The 19,406-nt window shown below is 45.3% G+C and overlaps 1 protein-coding gene and 2 long non-coding RNA genes across 3 annotated transcripts in view; 1 reads left to right on the top strand and 2 right to left on the bottom strand.

Moving 5' to 3' along the window:
- LOC140721496 (uncharacterized) overlaps window positions 1-19,406 on the top strand; it is a 1,502,390-nt gene that overhangs the window by 629,134 nt on the left and 853,850 nt on the right. The gene's annotated exons all lie outside the window — the stretch shown is intronic.
- The window catches only part of LOC140721492 (uncharacterized), a 692,273-nt gene that overhangs the window by 530,556 nt on the left and 142,311 nt on the right, over window positions 1-19,406 (bottom strand). The gene's annotated exons all lie outside the window — the stretch shown is intronic.
- LOC140721556 (uncharacterized) overlaps window positions 19,120-19,406 on the bottom strand; it is a 9,334-nt gene continuing 9,047 nt past the window's right edge. Inside the window, exon 3 of the long non-coding RNA XR_012097400.1 lies at window positions 19,120-19,406. This exon is cut by the window's right edge and continues 95 nt beyond it. This is a non-coding gene — a long non-coding RNA (uncharacterized lncRNA).

Raw genomic sequence — 19,406 nt, 5'->3', positions numbered from 1 at the left:
CATGCTCAGAAGAGTAGCTACTTGTTAAGACAAGTGTTTCCAACCCATTTTTCCAGCTGGTCCAGATTCCGCTTCATGCTTCTGTACTCTTCATCACTGTCGACTACACCCGCAATGTTGCTGTCAGCGACAGTGTGTAAATCTACGTGGTTTTAGTAGAAGTAATAAAAGATACTTGTTGGTAAATACAGATTATGTGTATCTCATTGATCATTGTTACAAGGGATGATTCTTGTCACAGTGGCGCCCATCATTAACATTGCCCACTAACAGGACGTGCCCTCTACACAGTGTTACCATCGGGAAGGAGATACAGAAGCCTGAAAGCTCAGGCTCAGCGATTCAGGAACAGCTTTTTTCCCCGCCGCCACCTGTATCTCAGTTTTGTTTTCTCTATATTTATTTATCCTGTATTTCATTGTACTGCTACCGTAAAGTTAACAATTTCGCGACGTATGTCTGTGATATTAAATCTGTTCTGATTCTTTAAATGTACCTTTGAAACCTTTGATTCTGATGGAGATGCAGCGGGGATGTGTTAGATCGAACTTACATTAGTTGAAAGCCTATCAGAACCTCGTGTATTGTGCTGTAATATTCTATGTTCTGTGTTCGACCGAGCGTACCGTATCTTGCTATAGTTTAGTAAATCGATTAATGATTTAAAGCTACCACGCCTAGCTCTTCCAGACTACTCTCAATGCGTCGGATAATAAAGTGCAGGAGAATTAAAAAAATATTAGGCCATAAATATCAGTCCCGACCGCTGGATGATCTCGATAGCTTTGCTTGGTAGGGACTCGCCCAGTATTATGTAATGATGAATTGTCCTTGTTGTTTAGACTACGCTGGTCATGGAGTATGAAGGGAAGTAACTGGACAAACAAGAACATTAGCGATAGTCAGAATGGGCCCGTGCGTAGTAGGTCATGTCTAACCAATCTCACAGAGCTTTAAGAGGTAGTTACCAGGAATGGTGTGGAAGGCAAGGCAGTGGATGCCGTCTAACAGGGACTTCAGCAAGGAATTTCTCAAGGTTCCATATGGGAGGATGTTCGAGAAGGTTCAGTCCTTTGGCTTTTACGATGAGGTAGCAAATTGGATTCGCCATTGGATACGTTGGGGAAGCTAGAGTGTGGTAATGGATGGTTGTCTCTCTGACTGCGGACCTGTGATGAGTGGAGTGCCCCAGGGATCGTTCTTGTGCCCGTTGTTATTTGTAATCTTTATCAACTATCTGGATGATAATGTCGTTAACAAGATCAGCAAATTTGCCGATGACAGCAACATTGCGGGTGTAGTCGACAGCGAGGAAGAGTACCGAAGCATGAAACGGAATCTGGACCAGCTGGAAAAATGGGTTGGAAAATGTCAGATCGCATTTAACACAGACAAGAGTTAGATCTTGCACTTTGGCGGACCAGACAGGGTTGGTCTGACACAATGAGAAATAGGGCACTGAGGAGTACGATAGAACAAACGAATCTGGGAATGCAGGTCCATAATTCAATGAAAGTTACACCAGAGTAAGACAGGGTCATAAAAAAAAAAAAGATTTTCGCACATTGGCTTTCATAGACCAAAGTACTGAGTGCAGGAGTTGTGACGTTACCTTGCTGTTGTTTAAGGCTTTATCGGGGCCTAATTTGGAATACTGTGTGCGCGAAAAATGAATATAAAGTTAAAATAATGCAGAAAAAAAATTACACGGCTAGTGCCGTGACGGACTGAATGTTTTTAATTAAAAGGAAAGATTACATATGTCAGCATTTTATTCCCGAGCGGGTAGAAGACAGAGGGGAGATTTGATAGAGGTAGACAACATTATGGGGCGTATAGAGAGTGTAAATGCAAGAGGGGTTTATCCACTGATGTTGGGCGAGAATACAACTGGAAATCATAGGTGAAGGGTGAAATGTGAAATGTTTAAGGTAAACATGAGTGAAAACCTCTTCACTCAGAGGGTGGTCAGAGTGTTGCCAACACAAATGATAATTGAGATTCCGATGTCAACGTTTAGGAGTTGATTGGAGAAGTCCACCAAACGGCAGTATTTCTAGTATTTTTACCATAGCAATGTTGTCTTTAGATAGATAGATAGATAGATAGATAGATAGATAGATAGATAGATAGATAGATAGATAGATAGATAGATAGATAGATAGATAGATAGATACTTTATTCATCCCCATGGGGAAATTCAACATTTTTTCCAATGTCCCATACACTTGTTGTAGCAAAAACTCCTTACATACAATACTTAACTCAGTAATAATATGATATGCATCTAAATCACTAACTCAAAAAGCATTAATAATAGCTTTAAAAAAAAAGTTCTTAAGTCCTGGCAGTTGAATTGTAAAGCCTAATGGCATTGGGGAGTATTGACCTCTTCATCCTGTCTGAGGAGCATTGCATCGACAGTAACCTGTCGCTGAAACTGCTTCTCTGTCTCTGGATGGTGCTATGTAGAGGATGTTCAGGGTTTTCCATAATTGACCGTAGCCTACTCAGCGCCCTTCGCTCAGCTACCGATGTTAAACTCTCCAGTACTTTGCCCACGACAGAGCCCGCCTTCCTTATCAGCTTATTAAGACGTGAGGCGTCCTTCTTCTTAATGCTTCCTCCCCAACACGCCACCACAAAGAAGAGGGCGCTCTCAACAACTGACCTATAGAACATCTTCAGCATCTCACTGCAGACATTGAATGACGCCAACCTTCTAAGGAAGTACAGTCGACTCTGTGCCTTCCTGCACAAGACATCTGTGTTGGCAGTCCAGTCTAGCTTCTCGTCCAACTGTACTCCCAGATACTTGTAGGTCTTAACCTGCTCCACACATTCTCCATTAATGATCACTGGCTCCATATGAGGCCTAGATCTCCTAAAGTCCACCACCATCTCCTTGGTCTTGGTGACATTGAGACGCAGGTAGTTTGAGTTGCACCATATCACAAAGTCCTGTATCAGTTTCCTATACTCCTCCTCCTGTCCATTCCTGACACACCCCACTATGGCCGTGTCATCAGCGAACTTCTGCACATGGCAGGACTCCGAGTTATATTGGAAGTCAGATGTGTACAGGGTGAACAGGACCGGAGAGAGTACGGTTCCCTGTGGCGCTCCTGTGCTGCTGACCACTGTGTCAGACCTACAGTCTCCCAACCGCACATACTGAGGTCTATCTGTCAAGTAGTCCACTATCCAATCCACCATGTGAGAGTCTACTCCCATCTCCGTTAGTTTGTGCTTTAAGATCTTGGGCTGGATGGTGTTAAAGGCACTAGAGAAGTCAAGGAATGTAATCCTCACAGCACAACTGACCCCATCTAGGTGAGAGAGTGATTTGTGCAGCAAATACGTGATAGCATCCTCCACTCCCACCTTCTCCTTATACGCAAACTGAAGCGGATCCCGGGCGTGCCTGGTTTGTGGCCTCAGATTCTGTATTATCAGCCGCTCCATGGTCTTCATCACGTGCGACGTCAAGGCAACAGGTCTGAAGTCATTCAACTCCTTTGGTTGTGGTTTCTTCGGTACCGGGACAATACAAGATGTTTTCCACTGTCTGGGTACTCTTCTCTGATCTAGACTCATGTTGAAGATGCGCTGTAGTGGTTCTCCCAGTTCAGTTGCACAGGCCCTCAGTAATCGTGGGGAAACTCCATCCGGTCCGGCCGCCTTGCTGGTACAGATCTTCCTCAGTTGACCTTCCACCTGTGCAGCCGTAAACCTGGGCGTGGGCCAGGTCTCCTGTGAGTGGATATTTTCCTGTGAGGGAAGTAAGCCTGGTGTGGAGTTCCGATGTCAACGTTTAGGAGATGATTGGAGAAGTCCACGGATGAGAGGGATATGGATGGCCGCGGTCCGGGTGAGGTCGTTGGCAGTAGGCAGTTTAAACAATTCCTCCCGGATCTGACGGGCTGGAGACCCTGTTTCTGTGCAGTGGTTTGCTATGGCTGACAGACTGTATGTCTGGGTTAGAACTTTAGTGTCTCACAGCACCGAACAATCTAGACAGTCTTTGATACTGTTCGATCCCTCTGGCCTCGCACACACTAAAGCATGGAGACTGAGTTAATGGATGGTTATTGCATGAGAAGATGGAAACTTTTGAAGTTGTTTATTCTGCATTCCCCAATTGTCTGTGATGGTTTTGAAGGAAGACATGTGTAAGCCTGGATATTACCTTTGCTTTCACTGCGATTTTAGTTTGTGTAGATTTGTGTGTACATTTATTAATGATATCAGATGGAGACACGGATTCCACACGGGCCTTGTGGATTCAGGGTTAAATAGATCGAAATATGAGCGTGTCTGCACTGGATGCGATAAAACCACGATCCAGAGGTAAATTGGCATTATGATAAAATGGTGTGTACTTCAATTGGGAATTTGGAATTGGCATTTTGGAAGGCTGGTTATTTTAATGAGCAGCAAAAGCTGCTGCTGAACACTTCGAAATGCTGGTTTTAAGTCGTAGGTCTCCACTGGAAAAGATGCTTTGAAGTCAATGTAGCATTTGCCCTGTAATATGTAATTGACAGGTCAGTTTAGACAAGTGGCGGTGCAGTCAATCGTTCAGCGATTTGCTTACGCCGTCAGTCTTAATTCCATAAATTATCCAGCTGCTGCTCTGTGTTCAGATTAAATCGACTATTTCCCTCAGCCCTATTTCAGCAGTTTAACTGCAAACTCGAAATAAAGTTATAAAGTGTACCGAAATTTCGACTCTGCATGCGGAACACGGCTGCCCGCTGTCTTCCATCCAGAATTCACTCTGTCTACGACATCATCTGCCTTCTGTTAGGAAGCCAATTCTGAATCAACGCAGCCAGGTTTCCCTCGATCCCATGCTTCCCGAATTTCTGAATGAGTCCACTTTGGGGAGCTGATCAAATACTTGACCGTAATTAATGCCCCCACATCGACTGATCTGATTCTTCTATTTGTTTTATTTTCACTTTTTCAAATAATTCAATCTGACTCATAAAGGACAACATGCCATGGTGTCTGTCTTTAACCAGACTACGTTTCTCTAAATACCCATAAATTCCATCTTCAATAATACCCTCCAGTAGTTTACACACTACTGATGTAAGATTCCCTGGTCAATAATTCCAAGAAGTAACCCTATTATTTTTCGTCAACAAATGAATAACATTTTCCACCCTCCAATTTTCTAGTTCTACTTCCATGGCCGGCGAAGACACAAATATCTTGCCCAAAAGCACAACAATATCTGAGCTCGCCTTCCAAAATTACCTGGAGTATATCCCTTCCGGTATCGGGGAATCATCTGTCACCTGGAGTATATCCCTTCCGGTATCTGGGAATCATCTATCACCTGGAGTATATCCCTTCCGGTATCGGGGAATCATCTATTACCTGGAGTATATCCCTTCCCGTATCGGGGAATGATCTATCACCTGGGGTATATCCCTTCCGGTATCGGGGAATCATCTATTACCTGGAGTATATCCCTTCCGGTATCGGGGAATCATCTATCACCTGGAGTATATCCCTTCCGGTATCGGGGAATCATCTATCATGTTTTCCAAGTTTCTATCGCATCCTCTTTTCAGCGTCGGCATGTTCGAGCATATCTGTCTTTTGACGCTGTGTTCACATTGATCAATGTATTCAGTGAGGAGCTTCAGCGCCTCCTTGGACTCCAGACACAAGTTTTCCTCTTTTACCTCTGATCTGCCTACACTCTATCAGGTCTCCTCCTGTTCTTCACTTATCTTAGTGCATCTTTACTCCGCTTCTAACTTTGAAGTCCATTGTTAAATTATGTTCTGTCTACATTGTGACTCGCCATAACCCTATCTGATCCTAAACCTTAACTATCTTCCTTTCTTCCTCTTGACGAGCTGTTCCATATTTCTTGTCAGCAAGGGTTACATTACGCTATCATCCTTTGCCTCAATGAGACAAGCCTATACTGAACCCATGTAAGTGTTTTGTGAATAATCTCCACATATCTGTTGTGCATTTCCTTCAGTACATTATTTCCTTATTTACCATTCCATGTTCTGGCCAGTTAGCACCACAGATCGCAGATCTCCAGTTCAATACATCTCATGCTCCCTGGTCATAACCCCGTGTACGATAAATGGAGGGGAGCTTTGCCCTGTCGATCTAAAAATTTGACCTGCGGAGAGATCTGTCACCTGACCCGTTCCCTTTTCTAATATTAGATCCGGTCTGGACTGTTCGCTAGATTGTCTTTCTTTTTATATTGACATGAATCCTTCCAGCACACAACTGAGAGATTATGCCAGACCGCAAGGGCAGGAATGGCTGCTGGACTTTCCCGGGTTCATATATTTCAAAATGGAATCCGATAACAGACAGTAAAGGGAGTCCCATTGAAAGACGGGGAGAGTATGATAGCACGCAGAATCCGAAAGGGAAGTAACCGTGGAGTGACTGTCTATTGATAGACTGGGAGTAGATCTCAGAGCAGAAAGGGAGCAATCACTAGTTTGTGAGCATTCTGTACAGACCACAGACTCGCACCGCATCACCAAAAATTAAATATATATAAATAAATAAAATAAAATATATATCTCTGTGTGTGTGTGTGTGTGTGTGTGTGTGTGTGTGTGTGTGTGTGTGTGTGTGTGTGTGGTGTGTGTGTGTGTAGGTGGTGTGTGTGTGTGGTGTGTGTGTATGTGGTGTGTGTACACACACACAGATACAGAAACAGCGCGGAGATGCGGAGATACGTTTTGGACAGGTGCCATATTAACAAGCTGTTGTCACAGGCAGCTTCAATAAAATTAATCGGCACTTCCTCGCATTAAAGTGTTTAGATATGACTGAATTTCGCAGTTGCGTCCAGAAATGAGTCCTGGCACCATTATCGGGCAGGCGGAATGGAGAACAGGCCCTCCTGGATCCTGCACCAGAAAATGAGAAGGATCAGGTAATAGATCTCTTCGCGGGTCAACTATTCAAAATGTCCGATAACTACACCGGGATAGATGCAGACTGTATTTAATTGGTGCTATTGGGTAACAACTTGGAAGCCGAATTCGGGAGAGGGTTTGCTCCTTGAACTGCACAACAGATGATTCTTTGTCGACTTGCATTGGGGTTGAGTATAGACTTGTCTCATTGAGGCGAGGTAAGGACGGTAGTGTAAAGTAAACCTGGTTGACAACGATATTGAACACCTCGTCAAAAAGAAGAACGAAAGATATTTGAGGGTCAGGAAGAAACTATCAGGCAGGGCTATGGAATGTCACAATGTAGCCTGGACGAAAACGAACAATGAACTTAGAAAGGGACATGAGGCGTCCTTGGAAAGTCGCATTAAGGTACGAGAAGAACAGGAGGGTGACGAGACAGAGGGTGGTAGAGCTGAGAGATAAAATGGTAAGCATTCGTCTGAAGTGCAAGGAAGTAGTGAAGGTCCTTAATGATACTTTGCTTATATATTCAACAGTGAGCGGTACCTTGATTAATGCGGATTAAGCGGAACAAAACACAGATATACCGACGGTAACAATTATGCGCTGGAAACTTATAAAACATTAAAATAATCATTCGCCTTTGCCAGAAGGGAGATACGTTGTTGAAAGCGGGCGAAGATATTGCTGCGAATTGGGGCATGATATTTGTGGTCTCACTATCCACAGGAGTAGTACCGGAGGATTGGAGGGTGGCAAATGGTTTTTTCTTTGTTCTAAGAATTCCGTGAGGATTGTCCTGAGATTTACAGGGCAATGAGTCTTCCGTCAGTTGTTGGTAAGCTATTGGAAAGGATTTTTAAGGAGGAAATTTATGAGTATCTCGAGAAACGTATTCTGGTTGGGGATAGGCAGCGTGGTTTTGTAATGGATGGTCATCATTTATGCCCATGACTGATTTCTTTGAAATTGATAAAAAAAATACCGCTTAAGTCCGAAGTCGATGTGGGATGTATTAACTCTGTAAGGTGTTTGACCGGGCTAGGCATGGTAGGCACGTTCAGAAAGTTAGACGGTATTCCATCTAGGGAAACCTGGTTTTGTAGACTCAGAATTAGCAAATTGGCAGATTAGATAGTAATTGGAGGGAATTCTGCCTGGAGGACAGGGACCAGTGATATTCCGCAAGAAGGTATAAAGTTTAGTACAGTTTACAAGCTTATCTCGACTCTGCTGTTACAATGCTCTGAGAGGCAGACTGTAATCTGACCATCCTGCAGCACTTGGATAATTTACTGATGTCAGCAAAATGGTGAATTTCAGGATGGAAGCGCTCGTTATACTGTATAATCTGAACACCCGTTACATAGAACAGGGCGGATGCTACATTAACGTCGAAACAACCTTTTCCAATGGAGGCCCCAAAGTCGACATTTAGCAGCATCTTGTGGTGCTATTCAAATATATCGGATGATGCAGTATAACGTGCAGTTGCATTCTGAGATTCAGCGTTTATCTAAGTGCTGCAGGATGGTCAAATTAAAGTCTGACCAGGCAAGTGAAACAGCATTCCAACATGCCGAAATCAAATTCCTAATTCGAGTACAAATGCATTTATCCTAATCCCAATTTCCCTTTGAATAGTGGGTTTATCATACATGGATACCTTTTTACCACGATTCTACCTGGCCGGTGTGAAATCGGCGACTCCCTCTGAAATCAATAACAAGGTAGACAAGTAAAATAACACCATATAACTACACAGGTACATGCAAAACAAAATCCAAGCATGCACTTTTCTACGTTCAAAACCGTTGTAGATAACTGGCGCATACAGAATAAACAGTTAAATGCCAGAGTGTAATCCCTTATCAGATATTCCAAGGACCAGAGGAAAGAAAGATCGGGGTGGTTGCGGCCCACATACACTGACACTTCATGTAATTTCGGAAAGACCCACTCTCTGAAAGTCAGCTCAGTACCTGGAAATGCATTTCACTCATCGAACCAGACTTTTTCAGACAGTCATATCCTGTTATGAAAGAGGATTCATTCAACCATCCTGTCAATACAAACCTAACTAGGACACGACTGCTTTCCGTTCATTTACGACCGAATTACCTCTCCTTGTTTGTCAAGTGAACCCGCAAACGTCCTGTCCTCGTGCAATATTTTACAATCTCAATGCATTCACATTATAAACTTTTGCAGAACTCATCGTACTGCAAACTAAACAGTGTTGAATAGTTTACAACCAAGCAATAATTAGAATCGTTCAAACATTTAAGAAATCCTTCCGAGTTTAAAGCATATGGACGCTGGAGGTTATGCATCGTCTCAAGTTGATACTCAACAATTTAAAACATGCAGTCATCGCGTCACCGAATCCCCAGCGGCTTCCACGTTTTCTGGCCTCTAAATTCCGCTCAATCATAGGATGTAATTTAAATGAAAGTGTTGCTGTATAGAATCATGTTTAGTAATCCCCATAACCACCGCTGAATGAATATATATTTAACAGGGTACTGGTCTCGGCCCGAGACGTCGACAGCGCTTCTCCCTATAGATGCTGCATGGCCTGCCGCGTTCCACCAGCATTTTGTGTGTGTTACTGGGAACATTTGCCTACGAAATCCGGTCCGGAACTATCGCCTTTATCACCTAATTAAGGGTATATTACTTTACTGTGTGTCCTGCCTCATATACTCACGCCTGCACTTACTTCTTCACACGCGATAACTTTGTACTGAGTCCCCATGCTGAGTACTCCATACTCCATACTGAGTCTCCACTCCGTGGGTATAATGACAGACCGATGAAACATTACCATAGATTTTCTATGTTGTCAGTGCTGCGACACACTAAAGTTCCGAACGAAATTTATGTGACTTCTGGCTCTAAAATGTCTCGATGTAATGTTGATTAATTAAGCGCTTGGACCACCATTCATGGAACTGACGTAAATGTGGTCAGGTGCTTGGCGCTTGTCTGGTTAGCACGTCGAGCTGTATCCTCTGTTAATACCTAGAAGTGACTTAACGGATTATTTAATTCTTCACTTGCTCACCTATCCATGTATTTTCGCACAGTCCAGTGTGGAGAATGTAATTCTGAGACTTTACAAGACAGCGAAGTGTTCTGGCACAAAAGCTTCTGGGTGAGGCAGAAAGGATGCAGTGCATGCTATATTCTGCTTTCATATTCCTGCCTCTGTCTCCTTTCGTTGCGACTTTCTCGCTGGTCGCACGTGGGGAAGGGGAGGGAAGAAGGTAGCATAGTCCTGTTTGAGTACTGGCAGGAGATGTTTGGAAGTGGGCTGCCTATCATAGTCATAACCATGAGGAATTGCACCACTCCTGATTGAAATCAGTATACATTGCACTCAATCCTTCCACATCGCAACAAGCTGATTTGCCTCTTATCACTCACTCTTCTTTCACAAACCATCAGAAACTGACTCAAATGAATTATTTTCTCCCTCCTCGCACCCGCCCTCCTCGTAAATATGTTGCCCTCTCCTTAAGGTGGACAGCTTCTCTTCAAGAAGAGTCTCCACATCATGGAAAACATTATTGCTTCCTATAATCGGTCCCGCGGCACTTCAGTTTGCTGCCGCCATTCTACCCAATTCTCAATTAAGCATCCTTTCTCTCTGGTTTCGGTTACCCTCCTTGCCTCACATTGTCCCATGGGTAATCATCCAAATCTTTATCACAGATTCTTTATTTTCCTTCATTCACCATGACCAGTGGAGTCTCCTCTCTGAGACTTCGCGTTACCCTCTTCCCAAGTACAATACAAAACAGGCAAGTTCTGAGGCTGATGTTATAGTTACAGGGGACTTTTATTTCCCAAATATTGAGTGAGAGAACCAAGTGGCTAATGGATTCCAAGGAAGTGAGTTCATTGTGTTAGTGAATTGCTGTTTTTTTGACGTGGTATGTTAATGCACCGATAAGAGGGGAGGTCTGTCTAGATTTGAAATTCTGTAACAATTCAGGACAGAATTTTGAATGCAGAAGTTGATAAACCTTTCCAATGTCTCGAAACTTTCGCCTCAGTAGAGAATTCCTGGGTTATATGTCATAGGGGTCTGTCAAGTGTATTTAAATTTTTAGAGGAATGTTCAATATTGTATTAGGATGGAGAGAGGTGATCAAGACAGTTCACTGGTCAACTTGGTTAACACTGGTTCAAGCGACAATCAGTCACTGAACATACTGAAGTCAATCGACCTGTCGGAGAAAGTGCTTGGACTAAGAGGAACAATCGAGACAAAGTAGACGGCGAGAAAGAATGCATAGTAGAGACACAAACTAATAATTTTTGCCGGTATTCATATTCGAAAAGGGGTTTGCAGTGGCGGATTCAAAAAGGCAAGGGAAAATTCTGCTGCGACTCACCAAAAATGTAGCCGATATCCTACTGGACTTAAATGAGAACAACTCTGCGGGGCTGAGTGAGGTTTGTGGACTGAAAGAGGAGAGAATACTTGGTCCAAGGTTATGACATTTTGGGGGACAATTCTGAGATGCCAAATGATAACAGGGTTGCAGAAGAGGCCCCAGCACTGAACAAGAACAAAACACTGTGGCTCAGAGAGACAGGAATATCAGCCAATGATAGGCAGCCATTTTTTTGCTGGAAAGGCTCTGGTCTAAATTCGTTTGCCCGACATGTGTTATTATGAAGAGCACGGTGATCGGGTGGGAAATGTGTATTTACCCCTCAGAGGGAGAGGGGTCACGGATCGGAAACAAGATGCACGGGTGAGGAGGCAGAGAAGATGCCACTAAACGACTCCTTTGCACGCATCTTCGGAAACAGCTCTATTACCATCTGTCATGTTTTCATTTTTCCTTTTCAGGGTTCTTTCGAAGACCTTGACCTGGAGTTACACGCTGACTTCAGTTCTTTGCGGGAATGGGACTGGAGTATCAGAACTGTCCGTTATTCGATATGCCAAGGGTTCGGCCTGAGAGTCTCGGCCGCACTTGGAAGCCTGAGATCTCGGGGCTCTGGAGATGGCCGGGTCGAGGGTCGGTGTCACGGCAGGAGACCCGTGTGTCACCGGTGAGGCCGGAAACACTTTTGCTGTGGGCCAGAAGACCTGAGAGCTTTACTGTCTTCGGGCACGGATCTCGGTTGCTGTTATGTCTCCCACTCGCCGTGAAAATTGGGGTCACCTCCCTCTCGCTTATTAGGGGGAGAGAGAACCTGTGGTTTGTCGAATGCCGGATGTAACGAGAAGTCTTTGGGGTATCTGCAAGTCTGTGTCTTTGCTGTTGCCTACCTCACGTTTGTGCTCGGTGGTGGTGTTGACGCATTTTGCCGGGATTGTTGCTCGCTGCCGCACGCGGGGAGAGGAGAGCTGGGGAGGGGGGATTTGGAGTTGTCACGTTTAACCATCATTAACTCTTTGGGGCACTTCTCTGTTTCCGTGGATGTTTGAGAGGGAAATGCATTTCAGGATGTATATTGCATTCAATACTTTGAATTGAATTGGACCTTTCAACCTATAAACCTTTGAGCACCTAGCGAGGCTAAGCAGCCTCACAGTACGTCAGAAGTATCTGGATAGGGAGACAACGACCAATCCTGATCAAATTCTGGTAAACGAATCCAGATTACCTCAAACAAAGCTGCCCCGCTACTTTGTAACTGTCATGGTCCGGCCCGTGAAATTCGCGTTCCGGCTCACAGCCCGGTCCGTGGACTCCGGACTCCGCCTCTTCCGACTGTCCCTGGTCTCATTTGGGCTTCATCATAGGCACCTGATTCTCGTGTTGTGGCCGGGAATTTAAGTGGCCCTGGGTTCGAGGCTGGTGGCTGGTTCGTTTTGTCAGTATCCTGTCCTTTCCTCTGTGGGATTTCCGTCGTCAGTATCCTGTCTTCGCCTCCATGGGGTAAGTCAGGCCGTCCTTTTCGTTACCCTACGGTGGGATCTGTCCCTCCCGGTCCTTGCCTCCGTTGGGTAAGTCAGGCAATCATTGCCGTTACCCTGAGTTTGGACTGTTCCCTTCCTTCCCTACGCTTGAAGCCCTGCCCTGCAAACTGTGCCTGGAGCCTTGCTTCGCCTCGCCTTGTCTTGCCTTAATAATAAGATTATTAAGGGATTGGACACGTTGGAGGCAGGAAGCATGTTCCCGCTGATGGGTGAGTCCAGAACTAGAGGCCACAGTTTAAGAATAAGGGGTACGCCATTTTGAACTGAGATGCGGAAAAACTTTTTCACCCAGAGAGTGGTGGATATGTGGAATGATCTGCCCCAGAAGGCAGTGGAGGCCAAGTCTCTGGATGCATTCAAGAGAGAATTAGATAGAGTTCTTATAGAAATCGGGGTCAAGGGACATGGGGAGAGGGCAGGAACGGGGTGCTGATTGTGTATGATCAGCCATGATCACAGTAAATGGTGGTGCTGGCTAGAAGGGCCGAATGGTCTACTCCAGCACCTATTGTCAATTGTCTATTGCCTCTGCCTGGAGCCTTTCCCCGCCTAGCCTTGACACTGCCCGGAACTTTGCCTCGCCTTGCCTGTGTCTGGAGCCCCGCCCTGTTTGGAACTGTCTCATTAAGTCCACGACTCCGCTAGGTAGGTCCGGCCGTTTTGCCGCTACCTAGCGTTGGGACCTGTTTCGTTGTTTTCAGTGTTCTGTGTAATGTGTCCCGGCCCTACGTACTGTACCCAAGGAGGGTTCCCGGCTCGGTGTTCCATGTTCCTGTCTCTCCTTCGGCTCTGTGTTCTGCGTCCCTGTTCTTCCCTGATCAAGGCTCTGCGTTCCTGTCTCTTCCTCGACCAAGTCAAGGCTTCGGAGTCTCGTCCAGTCCCAGTCACGTCCAAGGTCTTTGTCCTGTCCAAGCCAGCGCTTTGTGTTCTCGTCTTGTCATGTGCCTCACCCAGCCCAGGAGTACCTTGCCCAGCCCGGTGCTGGGGTTCCTTCGTCCTGTGCTGGGATTCCCTTGTCATGTCCAGGAGTCTCACGTCCAGTCCTGTTGCCTCTCCTCGTCCTGTAGCCTCGTCCTTTAGCCTCGTCCTGTCCTCGGCTGGTTCTGTAGTCCGAGCCCGAGTCAAGTCCCGGGTTCTGGGTCCTTGTCCAGTCTCTGGCTCGGAGTCCAAGCCCAGGCTCCTAGTTCCCGGTTCGATCTCCTGGTTCTGCTATCCTCGTTATTCCTAGCCCAAAGTAGCAGAGTGTGTAGAAAGTGAAACCCCGTTAACCCTAACCCACGGGATTGAGTCAAGTGTGCAAGTGTGCCAATTTTCAACATGGAGATGACAGGGCGGTGAAAGATCAATTAGACCATGGAACTTTATGAGAAATACTGGCCGTTATTTAGGATTATATGGTACCGGGGCAGGAAGGGGTCGTGGGCATCATCGGAGTAACAACGAAAGGTAATTCAGCCGGAATAAGTAAAAAAAGCAGCAGTGTGTTCCCTATCGTTGTGAGGTGTCTAGTTGGAAGATGAGATGCCGTTCTCCTCATTTATGTTATGCATACTATGGCAGTGGAGAATGCCCCAGACAGAAGAAAGAAGTCCGAATATCAGTGGATTAAGCATTAAATTGTGATGAGCTCAGGATCAACCATGCTCGCAGTCCGAGCAAATCCAGGTTGTGTTTTATTTTCCGATGTAGTGGAGACATCATTGTGAACCCTGAAAGTGCAGTAGGCTCGGTCCGCAGGGCACAGCCCTAACAAGCTAATTAAGGTCTGAGACCTTGGTCAAAGTTATCTCAGAGCTCAAATCTCTTGCGGTGCCCAAACTTTTGAATGATGCTCCTTTCCAATTTTTCACTGTAAAATTGTACAAAACAAAACTAATATACTAATCTTGCTTAAGATGATGAAAAAATTTTCATCTTTAACTTTATGACTTCTGGAGATCATTTCAACTTCTCTTCACTTAAATATTCACAGTAACATACATTTTGACGAGTGGTGCCCCAGACTTTTGCAAGCCACTGTATGTCGCTAATGCACTGTGTGTAACACCCTCTGGTCCTCCGCTTCAAGGAGAGAATGACAGATTATCCGCTGATATTGGAAATGTTCTATGTTCGGCAATTTCCTAGTGAAACAATTGTGCAGCGGCTCCACAGCAATCACGTCCATCACTCACGGGGAGCAGAAAATCAGAACACTATTATATATTATTGCATCATGACTTTTCCTGTCCGTGACGGCATCTGTTCCGAACGTATTGGATGTCCCATTGTAAATCTGCTTCCATACCTTTATTGATGTTTGGACTTCTATTTCTTTCTTCGTGTCCAGATCAGCACTCCCGAGAACCCCGTCACACTATGTGAATATCCCAGCCACACTCACCCATGGAAGGTAAACTCGTACCTCAATTTTGACCCCTGTCTGCCCTTCGCTGACTAGCTGACAAAATGACCAATTTAATCCCACAACCGCCGACCCATTGAGCGAAGGGCTCCTCTCATGAGCCATTCTGTTCAGACCATTCAATACATAAGTAAACCAAGGTGCCATATTAGGAACATAAAAACAGAATAAACAATGTTGTGTTGTGTTTACAATGGAAGAGTCAAATAGGCAAATGCCATTGTCTACAACACTATCAACAACGCTAGCAATTCAGAGCATCTGCAAACCAATTGTTGTTACAATTGTTATGAATGCAGATGCTATGTCGGTTTAAACATATACACAAATTTGAGGGTCATGTGTACGGCGGTTGAATTACTTTGCTTCATACCGGTGCGAGCATTGGTGGCCGCTGGTTTACTACACGAAAGACTGCATGTATATCAATTGTATTCACATATAAAACGCTGTTGGTATCTCCGCAGGTCAGGCAGCATCTATGCAAATGAACAAACAGACGACGTCTCGGGCCAAGACCCTTCATCAGGGGGTAGAAAGGAAGGAGGAAGATGGCAGAATAAGAACCTCTTGAGGAGAGGAAAGGACAAGCTAGAAGGGAATGGGTGTTGCCAGGTTGGCGAAATAACAGTCTGAGTGATGATAGGTGAACAACGCAAAGGGCTGCAGAAGAAGGAAGCTGATAGGAGAGGAGAGTGGATCCAAGGAAAAGGGAAGGAAGAGGGGCGTCATGGGAAGGCGATAGGCAGATCAGGCGGAGCGATAAGAGGCCGAAGTGGGGAGAGGAAGTAGGGGAAAATACCGGAACTCAACGGAAATCGATGTTCTTGCCATGAGACTGCAGGCTACCTGGACGGAATTTGAGGTGTAGCACATCCGGCCTGAGAGTAGCCTCATTGTGGCACGAGAGGAAGCCACGGGTCGACATATCGGACCGTGAAAGGGGATCGGAAAGAAAATGGTTTGCCACTGGGAAATCTCGCTTCTGTTGATGGATGTGAGGTGCGACGAAGTGTTAATTAATTTGAAGAAAGGTCTTGGCCAGAAATGTCGACAGATTAATCATTTCCAAAGATGCTGCCTAACCTGTTGAGTTCCTCCAGCAATTTGTGCGAGTTGCAGTGAATTTGATTAAACGTTTACGTGCATTCAATATCTCCGTGAGCCTGAATATGATATTATTTTAAGGTTTTTCACTATGTTACAGGAACGTACAAACACCTTATTCTTTATTTTATTTTTCTATTGCAAGATCTATAAACGAGACAATTCCCAGAGTGAAACAGAACAGCCCATTTACAGCTTAACATTGGTCTATGGTGACAAAGTCCATGGATACACGGAATGGACAAGATCAACAATAACAATCATGAAACCGAGAGATGAGTCTGAGAGTGTTTCACATCAACATTCACTGACTTCTCCAATCGACATTTCTTCATCTTTGTCATGTTGTAATTTCGTGTCAAGCTATTCATACCTCATCACAATTGGGAGTTTACTTGAATGGCATCATGTTTATTTTAACCCCAGTTTTTGGAAAACACGTCAGCCTTGTGTGATATTAAATAGTTCGTGTGATGGAGCGAGTATAAATGAAAGAGCGTGGAGATTCGTCAGCTCAGAGTTTCTCCAGCGAGATCGCGGACAGCTAGAAGACAGGGTGAATCTCAGACAGCATGCGTGAAACCTTTTACCGTGTGAGGAAGATATGGTACTTGGTCATTGCCGTGATCGGTGTTCCTGGTAAGAACACAAGCAAATTAACATTTTAAGTTTTGTGTGCGCGGTCCGTGGACTCGTTCAGTGACCGACAGCGCTGTGATGTCGGAGTGTCAGAGAGTGCGGTGCAAACATTGCGACCAATCTCTGCGTTCGTTCAGAAGTTCCCTTCCTTTTTAATTCATGGCTTCTGTTGGAATTAAACCGGCAGCTGAAGCGTCCGTAGAGAGGAAGATCGGGTAGATGGATTCATTTTGTAGATTCATAGCAGGCAGTTTTGATTTATCAATGCAAAGCCGCTGTCAAGTAAACCCCGATAATCCAGCGCGCTCGCCACCTTTACGGTTATTTGGTTTTATACCGTTTCATTAGAGCGACGTGCTTTAAATTCAAAATTCAAGTTATTGTGCTCTGATTAAAGAAATACCTGCAAATTTGAAGGGAACGCGGGAAGCGAATGGACTTTGAGATTCAGGGGAGAGTGGTCGATTGCATTTGTAAGTCAGACTCCGAATATAAGTCAAGTAAGGGCCTGTGTGCGTGTTTTGTACCAGGGTTTATTACCACGCCCTGTTATCCGTGAAGTGAAGCAGGAGTTAAGAGCAAGCCCAGCGGTGTCCGTTAGGGGTCAGATGGGGTAAGGTGCACGCGATACTCCGCTCTTGTACAATGTGCTTCGGAACATTTAGAATAATGCTGAAGTAATTCGGAGCGGCCCCAAACGAGGCTGATCTTTTGGAGTACCTACACTGTCTTTGATGACATAAGCACCAGCGTGCTAAATACTTTAAAGTTCAGCGGGTCAAGCATAAACCTCAAAAATGAAAATTGAAACTTTCTGATCGGATTGGTTGAGAGCGTGTGAAGTAAACCCGGACAAGGGTAGTTGCGGAATTTAAAAGAAGCCATCCAAGCGGAGATGGGTGGGGGGGGGGGGGGTGTGCGGGTGATAAACGGGGAGTCAAGAAGGAGACGCAGGCATTGGAACGGTGGAAATGAATTTGCTTTGAACTTTGTAGATGGACAGAGGTGGAGGGAGCGGGACTTCGCTGCACAGTGAGAGTGCCAGGACATAGGTGACAGGAACGCGGTAATCAGCATCGCTGAGAAAGTTGCCGAGGTACCCAGGTTTTACACATCAGTCCAAAACCTGACGGGGGGAGATTTATATTGATTTCTCGGCGATCCGTTGATAACGCCTCCTTCCCAAACCCTGTTCCTTTTCCAGTATCGAGTACCTTCTCCGTTCACTCCGCATACATTCGTGAGAGGGATCTGAGATTCCCGCATTACTCCTTTTAAACCCCCAGAAATGAGTTGTCTGCACAGTTTGATTGTTCTCAATTTCCAGCTTGTCTCTGCCCTGAGACCCACTGATCGGTGAGACAGTAATTCACTCCTTCTGTTTGCTGTTCCCCCAGTGAATTTAGTGGCGATTGTGATCCTGCCCCGGGGAAAGTGCGGCCTCTCCACCTGCACCACTCGCTATCTGGTGGCCATGGCAACGGCGGATCTACTAACCATCATCTTTGATGTCATACTGTGGCGGCTCAGTTATTACTACTTCCCCGGGACTTTCCTGGACATCACCCCCGTGTGCAGTGTGATCGGTGCCCTGGGACAGGCAGCCACTGACTGCTCTGTCTGGTTCACCGTCATGTTTTCATTTGATCGGTTTGTCGCCATCTGTTGTCAGAAGCGGAAAGCGAAGTATTGCACCGGGAAAACTGCGGCTGTGGTTCTGACAACAACCGGCGTCCTGATCTGTGTTAAAAATGTGCCCGACTTCTTCATATATCACTCTGTGAAAGTGATTGACAATATACCCTGGGACTATTATAAAGCCGGGCTACTATACGGATCCCGGGTGGGTGGGATATGACTGGTTTGCCACAGTTCTAACGCCATTACTCCCTTTCCTGTTAATACTACTGTTCAACGCTCTGACAGTCAGATATATTTTAGTGAACAGTCGCGTTCGTAAGGGTCTGAGGGGTCTGAACCAGGCGGAGAACCGCAGTGACCCGGAGATGGAGAGCAGGAGGAGGTCTGTGATCTTACTTCTCACCATCTCCGGGAGCTTCATCATCCTGTGGTCGGTATTCGTTGCCGAATTCCTTTATTATATCATCGCCGGATTGGATCCATATAATTACAACGATTCGGAATACATACTTCAACACGCTGGAATCATGCTGATGATATTAAGTTGCTGCACAAACACGTTAATTTATGGGGTAACTCAGTCCAAGTTCAGAGAGCAGTTCATCAGCGCAGCGAAATACCCGCTCACTTCAATTATTCAACTGATTAATGAACAGAATTTCTAAGATCTTCTCAGAGGCGGTCGCAGTGTTTTCATCTTGTTACTATGGAACTGACGGTCACCATAAACACAATCTCTCACAGTCTG

Source organism: Hemitrygon akajei, unplaced genomic scaffold, assembly GCF_048418815.1.
Source record: "Hemitrygon akajei unplaced genomic scaffold, sHemAka1.3 Scf000057, whole genome shotgun sequence".
NCBI lineage: Eukaryota > Metazoa > Chordata > Chondrichthyes > Myliobatiformes > Dasyatidae > Hemitrygon > Hemitrygon akajei.
The sequence above is the reverse complement of the archived record's forward strand: the minus strand, read 5'-3'. Positions and strand labels throughout refer to the sequence as shown.